The sequence below is a fragment of the Crocuta crocuta genome, unplaced genomic scaffold (assembly GCF_008692635.1).
Source record: "Crocuta crocuta isolate KB4526 unplaced genomic scaffold, BGI_CrCroc_1.0 scaffold222, whole genome shotgun sequence".
Taxonomy (NCBI): domain Eukaryota; kingdom Metazoa; phylum Chordata; class Mammalia; order Carnivora; family Hyaenidae; genus Crocuta; species Crocuta crocuta.
Genome location: NW_027528806.1, coordinates 1,815,769 through 1,826,280, shown reverse-complemented (window position 1 = coordinate 1,826,280; position 10,512 = coordinate 1,815,769).

Genomic DNA, 10,512 nt, shown 5'->3' with positions numbered 1-10,512 from the left:
GGTGGGGGGGGGGTGAAGTTTTGCACACAGTTCCCTTATAAGTTTGGGGGTTTCCTCAGCTGCGATATGTCCTCTGTGTGGGCAATATTCACCCCAGCAGGCTCTACATCGCCTCCCCCTGCCCAGGCCTGGGGACAGGGGTATCTGATGCGAACTTTTGGGGTTCTTGCTGCCTGCCATGCTGTGAGTAATAAACTATCTGCTTGGGCTGGTTGTTTCTTGACTGCCTACGACAGAGTGGCAAGTCAGTAGACTAGCAGCTGCATGGTCACGCTGTTTAGGGACAGCTTGACCGTTTGACACAGACCCTCAGAAGGGCTTCGGCCTTCTTCTTGGAAGTTAGATCTTCCTGATGTATTCAAGTGGCTTCCTACCTTCTCAGGCCTGTCTCTGAAATCCCTCAGCGGCGATGCCTCTCTTCTGCTCTCTTCCTTTACTGTCATTCGGATGAGGTGTCAGGTGTGGTCAGCAATAGATTATTAACGTGTGTGCTCTGATTACCTAGTCGGACCAGAAGCTCCATTCGCAATTCAACCTAGACTGAAGAAATAACACAGATCTTTTCGAGATGTTCCGTAGCCTTGTATCCTACAACATTTGACTAGTAAATTGCAAAGCATAATGCACCCAAAAAGGGATATTTTTGTTGATCCCCAGATCTCTTTGTTTTGCACAGCTCCTCAGATTTTCACAAGGATCAACAAAACCTTTTAAAGAACAGAGGCTGAATGATATTTTTCAGTAGCGTGAGAAGGTAAGACGGGAGATATGATGCCCTCCACTGCAGATCTTAGGGGCTGCCTCTGTGGGTTATTTTACAGAACACCATTCACACATTCCTGTTTGCAGGGCTGGAGGGGCCCACGGCTCCCCGACTCCTGTGCAGCTAGGGTTCCTCAGATCATTTATCCCCTGAGACTTCGAGCTGGAAATGAGGCTCTGGCTGAGGGCTGGGGGACTGTATTTTCTGGAAAGCGCCACTGCGGAGGTTTTGATTCTTCTGTAGCAACTGTGATGGGGTTTCTATTGTTTAATATCTGATGTCATGGGCATGGTTGCTGCTAACTTATACAGCATCTCCGTATTAACTAGAAAAAGATACCTAATGAGGCCTAAAGCACTTCAATGCCAACCATAAAAAAGATTGTCATTAGGACACACTGATGTATTAGAATAACACACCATCTGCTGGAAATTGAAATACATAATCTAAGATGTCTAGTGTGTGAATAGCACACCTGGGATTATAAAGAGAATCCTGCTAAGAGATGCCAAGTGGCCTACAGTGGCTGTAGTGAGGTTATTGTTATTTGCTAGGATATTTTCATAATCCAAGGCTGGTTCCTTCCATAGTCCTCTCAGAAATGCGTAAGTCTACCTGATATCTTTAATTAATCCCTTTCTGCATGAACTAACTAGAGGGGGGTTTTGTCAGATCAATACAGACAGAAAACACAGAGAAGGTAGCAGCAGTGAGGAGGAGACGAGGAAAACGAAATGAGTCTTTGGGGCATGTAGAGAAGGGGAAAAGGTCCCAGGAAGAGAGATGTGATCTTCCACTTAGCTGCTAGGAAGACAGACTGAGTTCCTCGATAAGGACTTGTAATATACATATTTAGGGGAGGGTTATCGGTTCAATAAAGAAGAAGAAATATACTTATTTGAAAAATGAATGTACTAGATATTTTTATTTTTTATTTTTTTAAGTTTATTTATTTTGAGAGAGAGAGAGAGAGAGGGAGAGTGAGCAGGGGAGGGAGAGAGAAAATCAAAAGCAGGCTCTGCTCTAGCAAGAGCCTGACTCAGGCTTCGATCCCACCAACCGTGAGATCATGACCTAAGTTGAAAATCAAGAGTGGAACGCTTAACCTACAGAGCCACCCATGCACCCCTGTACTAGATATATTTAAATCAGCAAAATATCCCTTTTTATGATGCTTTGCAATGTACTAGTTGAATGATCTTGAGGTAAATAAACAGGTGACCCTACTAGTTTACCCCCGTGTTGGGAAGGAAGTAGCTGTCTGATCCAAGCCACAAACTGATATACTGATGAAACCCAGACACCAAGTCTGGAAGGATGTCCATTAGAGGGTTCACCAGGCCAGGGTGGGGGGTGCTAGAGATGGGGGGGTGGCCCCTGTCCTGTTTCATCAGCTTCCTGCCTGGTTTCCCTCCCTGGGGTGGAAAACCTCAGCTCAGAACTCTGTGAGCCAGATTGCCTCTTCTTCCCTTGCTGTGTCCTTTTAGTGATCTTCTTTCTGGTGAAAGCTGGGTGGGGGGAGGGAGGGCCAGGTCCCCGGTTTTGTCATCCCCATAAAGACTGTATCTCCACCTCCAGCTGCGCTTCTCCTTGCAGATGGAAAATACACAGGCCCCTCAAAGTACAGTGACGTCTTGCCTTCATCTTCTACTTCCTTGGATTTCTTATCTCCTCTGCCTCCCCCCAACCCCCCAGCCCTGGGGCTCTTCCTTCCCTCACCCCTTTTGCCCCCTTCCTCAGTTTGAATTCAGTCCTTCTGCTTCATCTGTTCTTTTCTGGATAGATCCAGGGCTTTGGGCGGGGAGGGTGCTGGAAAAGGGGGCAGGAGAGGCCCCTGGGGAGACTGCCTTTGGGGAACAGCAGAGGAAGGTATGCAAACCTTTGACACTTGCCAGTTTAACAGAGTCTTTAGGTTAGTGGGTTAAGAAGCATGGCGGCCTCCTTTGTTATTCTATTTTGTATTCAACCCAGAAGGAAGAAGGGTGCAGGAGGGAAAAAAAAAACCCCAAAAAACCCTTTCCTGCCACATATAAAATATTGCAGATGTTAACTGATGATTACAAAGACAGTAAAGCAGGCCAAGAAACTGCTGGGGGGAGGGGACTCGCTGAACTGACTGTTCAGGGCAGATGCTCTGGAGGATTGAATTACAGAGAGTGAGGTTGTCGCTGCCATCATCCCCCAGCCCTGCTCAGTAGGGCTGGAAGCTATTTCCAGCATGTGGGAACGAGAGAGTCTGCACTATGTGTCTTTAGGAAGCACTTGATTTTATTCCTTGTTTTGGAAAATGATACCCACCTCTGCATGCACGTGGGTGCCTTTTTTACGGAGTGTTACTCGGAGACTCAAAATAAGGAAGAGTGGTAGACTGGGCATGTGTGGGTTTTGCCTCTTCTGTAGCCATCCCCCCCAACCTCCTCTGGTAACAGCCCTACATTTTTGCGGCGGGGGCACCCTTCCTGACTCCCCAGTTCATGTAATCAGTGAGACCGAACCCCACCCACCCCAGTGCCCCTATTCCAAGCTGGCACTTTACATCAACCTAAGCAATCTGTCACTATGAATGCACTGGGGTGTCCGTGTGACTTAAGTTGGGGTGAGGAGAATCAGCCCCGGGACTTAGCTGTCACGTCGTGAAAGCGGGGCTTCCCTTCTGCTACAGGGGCTAAATGGAGGGGATATAAATCCGAAGAGGCTCCTGGCTTTCTTTGTGAAAGCTTGCTGGAGAACGAAGCCCAGTGCAAGGCATCCGGTTGTGCAATGAAGAGAGAAGGTTCCCAAAAACATTGTCTGAGTGTCTGCATCTAGCTGAAGCTGAAACTGATAGGGCCCCAGGACTTTGAGCTCTTTGTGCCTGTGAGTCTTCCCTCCTCCCTTTTGTTTTCAACATTCTGCATTTGAGTTTCTGTCACTTGCAAACAAGAGGCTCCCACCTGGTTACAGGAGGCTCCGGAAAGCCCAGCAGACTTGTTAGAGTCACTGTGCTGGGTGAACGAGGTAGCAAGGGCTGCTGTGCCTCGGCCTCTGCAGCTGCTCTTGCAGTGGCTGAAGCTTGCAGGCTTCCTTCCAGGTCATGTTTGACTGGGAGAACACAGCTGCCTCAGAGAGAGATCGCCAGCCAGGAGTAGGCAGCCAGAACTCAGCCAAACAACCCACACGCTCAGTTCTGTGCTAGTGTACGCCAGGGCTCTCCAAGGACGCCATGAACAAAAATGAATGCGCACGAAGGTCTGACAGGAGCTCAGAAAGCTGATGTGCCCCTTGTACCCACGTGAAAAAAGAATTTGTTCTCAGACCCCCTGGAAGAGACGGCTCTTGGCTCACTGACAGGAGCTGATGTGAAAATGTTCCTTGAGTGGAAGGCAGCAGCTGTGAAGAAAACGGACGATTGGAAAGGAGAGGCCACTGTCATATTTATTTCTCTAGCGAACATTGAGTGCCTTCTATTGTCCTAGGACCAGAAACACTAGTAAAAGGCAAAGTTCATGCTCTCAAAAAGCGTGCAGGTAGGTCAGGGAATCAGGCAAGAACATTGATGGATAAGTGTAATTAGTGATACCTCAGATGGCAATAATAGCAAGGTGATGCCCATCCAACAGCGTCCATCTCTTCTTCCTTAGTTCATAGGATCCTGATCGTATCTCAAGAGGCAAGATGCTCAGCACCACCCCCAGGCTCAGGATGAACCCATGATAGACCTAAGCCAGTGATTCTCAAATTTTGGTATGCATCAGAATCACCCTTGAAGGGCTTTTAAACTCAGAATCCCAGGGCGCCTGGGTGGTTCAGTCGGTTCAACGCCCGACTTTGGCTCATGTCATGATCTCACAGTTCATGAGTTTGAGCCCTACATCAGGCTCTCTGCTGTCAATGCAAAGCCTGCTGCAGATCCTGTGTCTCCCTCACTCTACTCCTCCAGCCTCTGTTTCTCAGAAGGAAATAAACATTAAAAAAATTAATAAACAAACAAAAAAACCCCCAGAATCCCAAGCCTCCCCCCGCCGGCCCTGAGTTTCTGATTCAGTAGATCAAGGTGAGGCCCAAGAATTTGTATTTCTAACAAATTCCAAGCAATGCTGCTGCTGCTGGCCGGAGTTCTGATAATCTAAATCAAGCATGGTCAACTGGTTTACCATCCTGGTGTTTGGGTTATGGTTGGACACATGACCAAGCTTCAGCCAATGAAGTGAAAGTGAAAGCCTACGGAGGCTCTCCAGGAAGAATGCTCGCTTCCAGGGAAAAAGAGAGTTGAAAGGAGGCCAACTTTGAGTGGAGTTATGCGAGGAGATACTGTTTGAAGCTCCTGTTGGCATGTTCTGACTGTGTGGACGTGGCCGGGCGACTTGCAAAAATCCTAACCCAGAGCTCTGACATTGATGAGGAGCTGAGCACACTCTGGAACCATCCACCTTCAGACTCTGCTGGGTGAGATAGTTAAACGTTGCTGTTCCCGTTTTCGTTTAGAGCTGGAAATATCCCAACTGATTCAGAGGGCCGCCGATCTGAGACTGAGTGGGATGGAGTATCAGGAGAGGCTTCCAAGAGGAGGTGACTCACTCTTATTTCCCAGCTCTTCAGGAAGAATGGCTCCCATTTGTACTTTGGCAGGGTGACAAATGATGACACTTTATAGACTCACTACTTTAGAGTGTAACTTTTGAACTGGCTAAACGAGGAGGGTGAAATGTATGAATGCCAAGGGTTTATTTCATATATAAAAAATGTTGTGGAAACAGAATGAGGAAAGCATTAAATCTATCTATGGTGAAGTTAAGGAACGACTTGTGTAGGAGGGGACATTTGGGCCAGGCCACCTACAGCTGATGTCAGGTAGAGGGCAAGTGTGGTGCTAGAGCCTAGTGTGTAGTATGTACCCGTGTGTTTCTAGGGCTTAACTGATCTTACGAACACACCGTCAAGAGGAAGTGGCTCAGGCACTAGTCCGAAGACATGACAGAACTTGGTGTCTCTGGGTAAGAACACACACCCAGGTACGGTGACCTACAGGCAGCAGGGCTTGGACTGTGCTGTGATATGAAAAAAAAAGTGGAGAGCACTGAATTAAATTAAATTAGAAAGCAAAAATCAAGGGCTGTCAGTTAAGTCAACCAAACCAAACCAAACCAAACCAAACCAAACCAAACCAAACCAAACCAAACACCTATCCCAACCCTCAAGGGCTTGTGAAACCCACACCCTCCCTGCCTCAGGCAGCTCTTACTTCCTGTGTCTTAAGGAGGCAGGCCCTCCCCTCAGAGGGGGACTTGCTTCCTGCCCTACTTAACGCCAGTTAACCAAAATACAACCTGGCCTGTGGTGGAACTGGAGCCCGGTGCGAAGTGAGCCAGGAAATCTAGAAAACGATCATTTGTTAACACATGTGATTGCTTACAGCTGGGGGTGACCATCCACCCGGCCCCAGCCAACCACCACAAGGAGGGGACCAGTAGCTCCCCACATCTGTAACCCATTGCTTATTTACTTTAAGAAGTCCTGACGATGTACCTGAGAATGGATTTGAAGCTGCTTAAACAAGGATGATGGGATAGAGTTTGGGTTTGGGCTGAACATGGGAGCAGTTACATGCTATGGTGGGCAGGAGGAGGGTTTGGCTTTTCTCCTTCTCAACAATGAAAATAGCTTTTGAAATGATGTAAAGCAATGCCATTAAAACCATTCAGAAAAATCAGGCATCTGTAAATCAGGTTTCACCTCTGGTCCTGGGAAATATGCACCTTATACCCAGTGCCTGGGGAGGGCGACTACTTCCCTTTGATCCTTAAATAGCAGCTTTATTGAGATATATTGCACCTCTACAATTCAACTTTTTCAAGAGCACAATTCAGTGGTTTCAGTGTATTCACAAGATGATGGAATGACCCCTTCCGTCTGAGAGCGCTGCCTGAGGGTATGATGGGACCCAACAGAAAGAATCCACGCCCTAATCTCTTCCGGTGGGGAGGGGTGCGGGAGGGGGAGGAGGGTAGGATAGTGAGGGAGGTCGGTCAGAGAACTTCCTGAGCAGCCCACTAGAAGTAAACGGGAGAGAAGCGTCATCTAGATCATTTAGTGTGTTCAGAGCAACTGCCAGCCTGGAGTGGTCAGAAGTCACAGAAAGCAGGAGTGGGGGGGTGGGAGGTGGGGAGAGGCTGGCAGAAAGAAAAGAAAAGGAAGCATCAGGACACTTTTGCCTCAAGCTGAGGGAAGAAAGATGCTTCAAATTTACATAAAGCTAGGGGTTCTGATTATTACATCCAACAAGACATTCATTTCTAAAATCAGATTTTTCTTGCGGCCGAAAGCAATCAGAAAATGTTTTTCTTTTCTCAGAGTAAGTGATAAACTATGGGGTTTGCCCAGGTTTCATCCCAGACAAACAAGAATTAGCCCCACAAGCCATATGGTTCCTGTTTTTCAACACAGAAGTTACCCTAATAAATAACTTCAGGGAATATAAGTGTTATGAAGGGATAATAATAGTTTAGGTGAGAGATGATGGAGACAATAAATAAGGTATTTTGGCCAAATGGAGAAAATTGCTTTATTTAAAAAAATTTTTTAAATGTTTATTTGTTTTTGAGAGACAGAGTGAGCAGGGGTAAAGGGGAGGGAGAGAGGGAGACACAGAATCCCAAGCAGGTTTCAGGCTCTGAGCTGTGAACACAGAGCCGGATGCGGGGCTGGAACCCACCAACCGTGATATCATGACCTGAGCCAAACCAAAGCTGGACGCTTAACCAACTAAGCCACCCAGGCACCCTAGGCCTCTAAGTTTTCTAGTTTAAGGGGTTAGGTGGATGATGGTCCCAAACCCTGAAATGAACACAAAAGGAGGAACAGAATTTTATGGGGCAGAGGAAGACAAAAGAGTTTTGTTTTGGACTGAGTTTGAGGTGCATGTGTCCCAAGAAAGTCAGTGCCCAGGAAACAGTTGGAAATACAGTCTGGAGCTCAGGTGACAATTCAGATGCTATGGATTTTGGGGTTTTCAGGACATGGAGAGCAGGGGACACAAAGCTAGATAAAGTCCTGCAGAGAAGAGCCCAGGGGGAGAAAAGGCTTGAGAAAGAATCAACATTTATAGTTAGCAGAAGATACCAAAGCAACAGCAAAGGAGCAGGTAGAAAGGAAAAGAGAGGGGCACCTGGCAAGCTCAGTTGACAGAAAATGTGACTCTTGATCTTGGGGTTGTGGGTTTAAACCCACATTGGGTGAGAGATTACTTAAAAATAAAATCTTTAAAGAAAAAAATAAAGGAGAAGAGAATGTGATAACCACACCCCTAACATAGGGAGCTGAGGGAGGATGTCTGAGCCACAAAACCACTCCTCTCAATAGTGCAAACAAATTCAGTTTTGGTGATGGCTGGACTACTGCGTTATTCTTCATAGCACATCAGCTAACACCCTTGACCCCGCGACAAGATGTGGCGTTTGAGCAGTGGATGAACTTGCAGAATTCTACCTGCTCATTTGCGGTGATTCTTTAAAATCAGTGACTTGACCCACAAGATAATTGGATAGAGTTGGGTTTTGAACAAAGGTCCAGAATGAAGTCAACTATTTGACTTCTGGATGATTTCTCAGATCTAGAATGCTTTGACATGGGAGAAAAGGCCCTTCCTGCTCTGACCACTGATTCCTTTTCAATCTTATTTCTCACCATTCCCCTCTGTTTACCTTCCCCTTCAGGCAGTTCATTTACTTGAATGTGCCAAGTTGTCCCTCACCCCTCCTGCTTTTACCAACCTCTTCTCTCAACTTGGAACACTGGTCTACTGGTCTCCAGCCTAAAACCTTTGATCAACTTCCATTCAGTTTTGGGATAAAATTCCAACATGATTGTACATGACCATATCCTTGCCTATTAATGAAAAAAAAACAAACAAAAAACAACCACACAACCACATAAGGAAGCTTCATGTTACCTAAACTGCCAACTGGAAGAAAGTTGAAATTTTAGGGAAGTCCTAGCTCTTTAAGTTTTTGCCAGACACTGTGTTCCATCAGATAGATAATGCTTTCCATCATCTTTGACTGAAGCCAGCTTTTTGAATTTGCTAACTTATAATTGTATTTCCCCTCCTCGGTGGAATAACATGATGTCCTTCTTCACCACCTCGGTTTCATGAACCTTCCCTTTCTTTCCCTGGATGCCACAAAATCTCTCCTCCCCTGAGCATCACAGGACAATTCTCAGTCAGGTTCTTCGGTGTACCTATGTCAAAAGAAAACCTGTCACACCATCTCTTTTCTTTCCCCAAATCTAAAACTTCAGTCTAATACTGAGAAAACACCAGAAAAACCCAGACTCAGAAACATTCTACAAAATACCTGGCACTCTTCAGGAGTGTCAAGGTCAAGAGAAACAAGGGAAGACCAAGGAACTGTCACAGACTGGAGGAGATTAAGGAGACATGACAAGCGATGGATATAGGGTCCTGGATTAGGTCCTGGAACAGAAAAAAATAGTTTAGTGGTAAAACTGGAGAAATCCAAATAAACTGTGGTTAATTACACTGCACCAATGCTACTTTCTTATTTTTTGAAGAAGTGCCATGGTATGTAAGATGTTAACATTAAGAAAGCTAAAACAATACCTATAGGAAATTTGACATAAGAAAATAACTAAGGTGTGGGGGTCACCCAGCTTTTGACTGGAGAGCACTCCGTTTCTTCCTTCATTAGTTCTTAGTAAGTGACAAATCCTGACATTAAATTCTAAGTTCTACACTACTTCTCTGATCTTATCTCATGCCATCTTTTCTTTGATCCATTTCTCTTTAGTCTGGACCTTCTAGTTCCGGGGACACCAGCCTCCATTACAGGGTCCTTGTGTTTGTGATTTCTTTTCTCTCTCAGCTCTTTCCTCTGCTTTATTGCAAGGCTGGCTTCTCTCCTTCAAATCTCAAGCCTAATGTCATGTTTCAGCTTAATGTCCTTCAAGGAAAGAGAGGCCTTTCTTGACCACCTCTCCCATCGATCTGTCATGCCACCTTTAGTATTTTTCTCCATTGCCATCATCACAATCTGTAAACCATTGATTTATTTACAGATTTTCGCCCCAGCAGAATGTTTGCTCCATCAGGTCAGAGACCTTGTCTATCTTTTTCTCTGTTCTATTGTTTGCCCTTAACGCAGTGCTCTGCCTATGATAGTTGTTCAACAAATATTTGTAAAGTGGATGCCGAAGGATGGTTTTCCAAGTGTTGAAAACATGACATGCATCAATCATATAGTGAGCATATGTCAAGTATTTACTTAACCATTTAATGATGGAACCAGCAAGGTAATAAAGCTGGTCTAGGGAGAATTCTGGGGACAGAGTCAGGAGGCATGCTGAGGTAAGGTGGTTTGGTTAGAGGCACATCTGGTTAATGTCCTAGAGGGCAATAAAAGGTAATCTTTGGGGTTGTCTTTTCTCCTGAATCATTTGCATTTCTAGTAGACAAAACCCTATAAATGAACAGGTAACTTCACAGAAGCTGGACCCTAATGATAATAATTGATAAAACAATGTTAATTCTTTACAGGAATAATGTTTGGGTAGGTCTGCTGGGCAATGCTCAAGCATGACATTGAAAGGACATGTAAGTATCTTTTTGCCTTAATTCTAAATCTTGGACAATTTTTTTAAGTGTTTTTATTTATTTCTGAGAGAGAGAAAGAGACAGTGTGAGCAGGGGAGGGTCAGAAAGAGAGGGAGACACAGAATCGGAAGCAGGCTCCAAGCTCTGAGCTAGCTGTCAG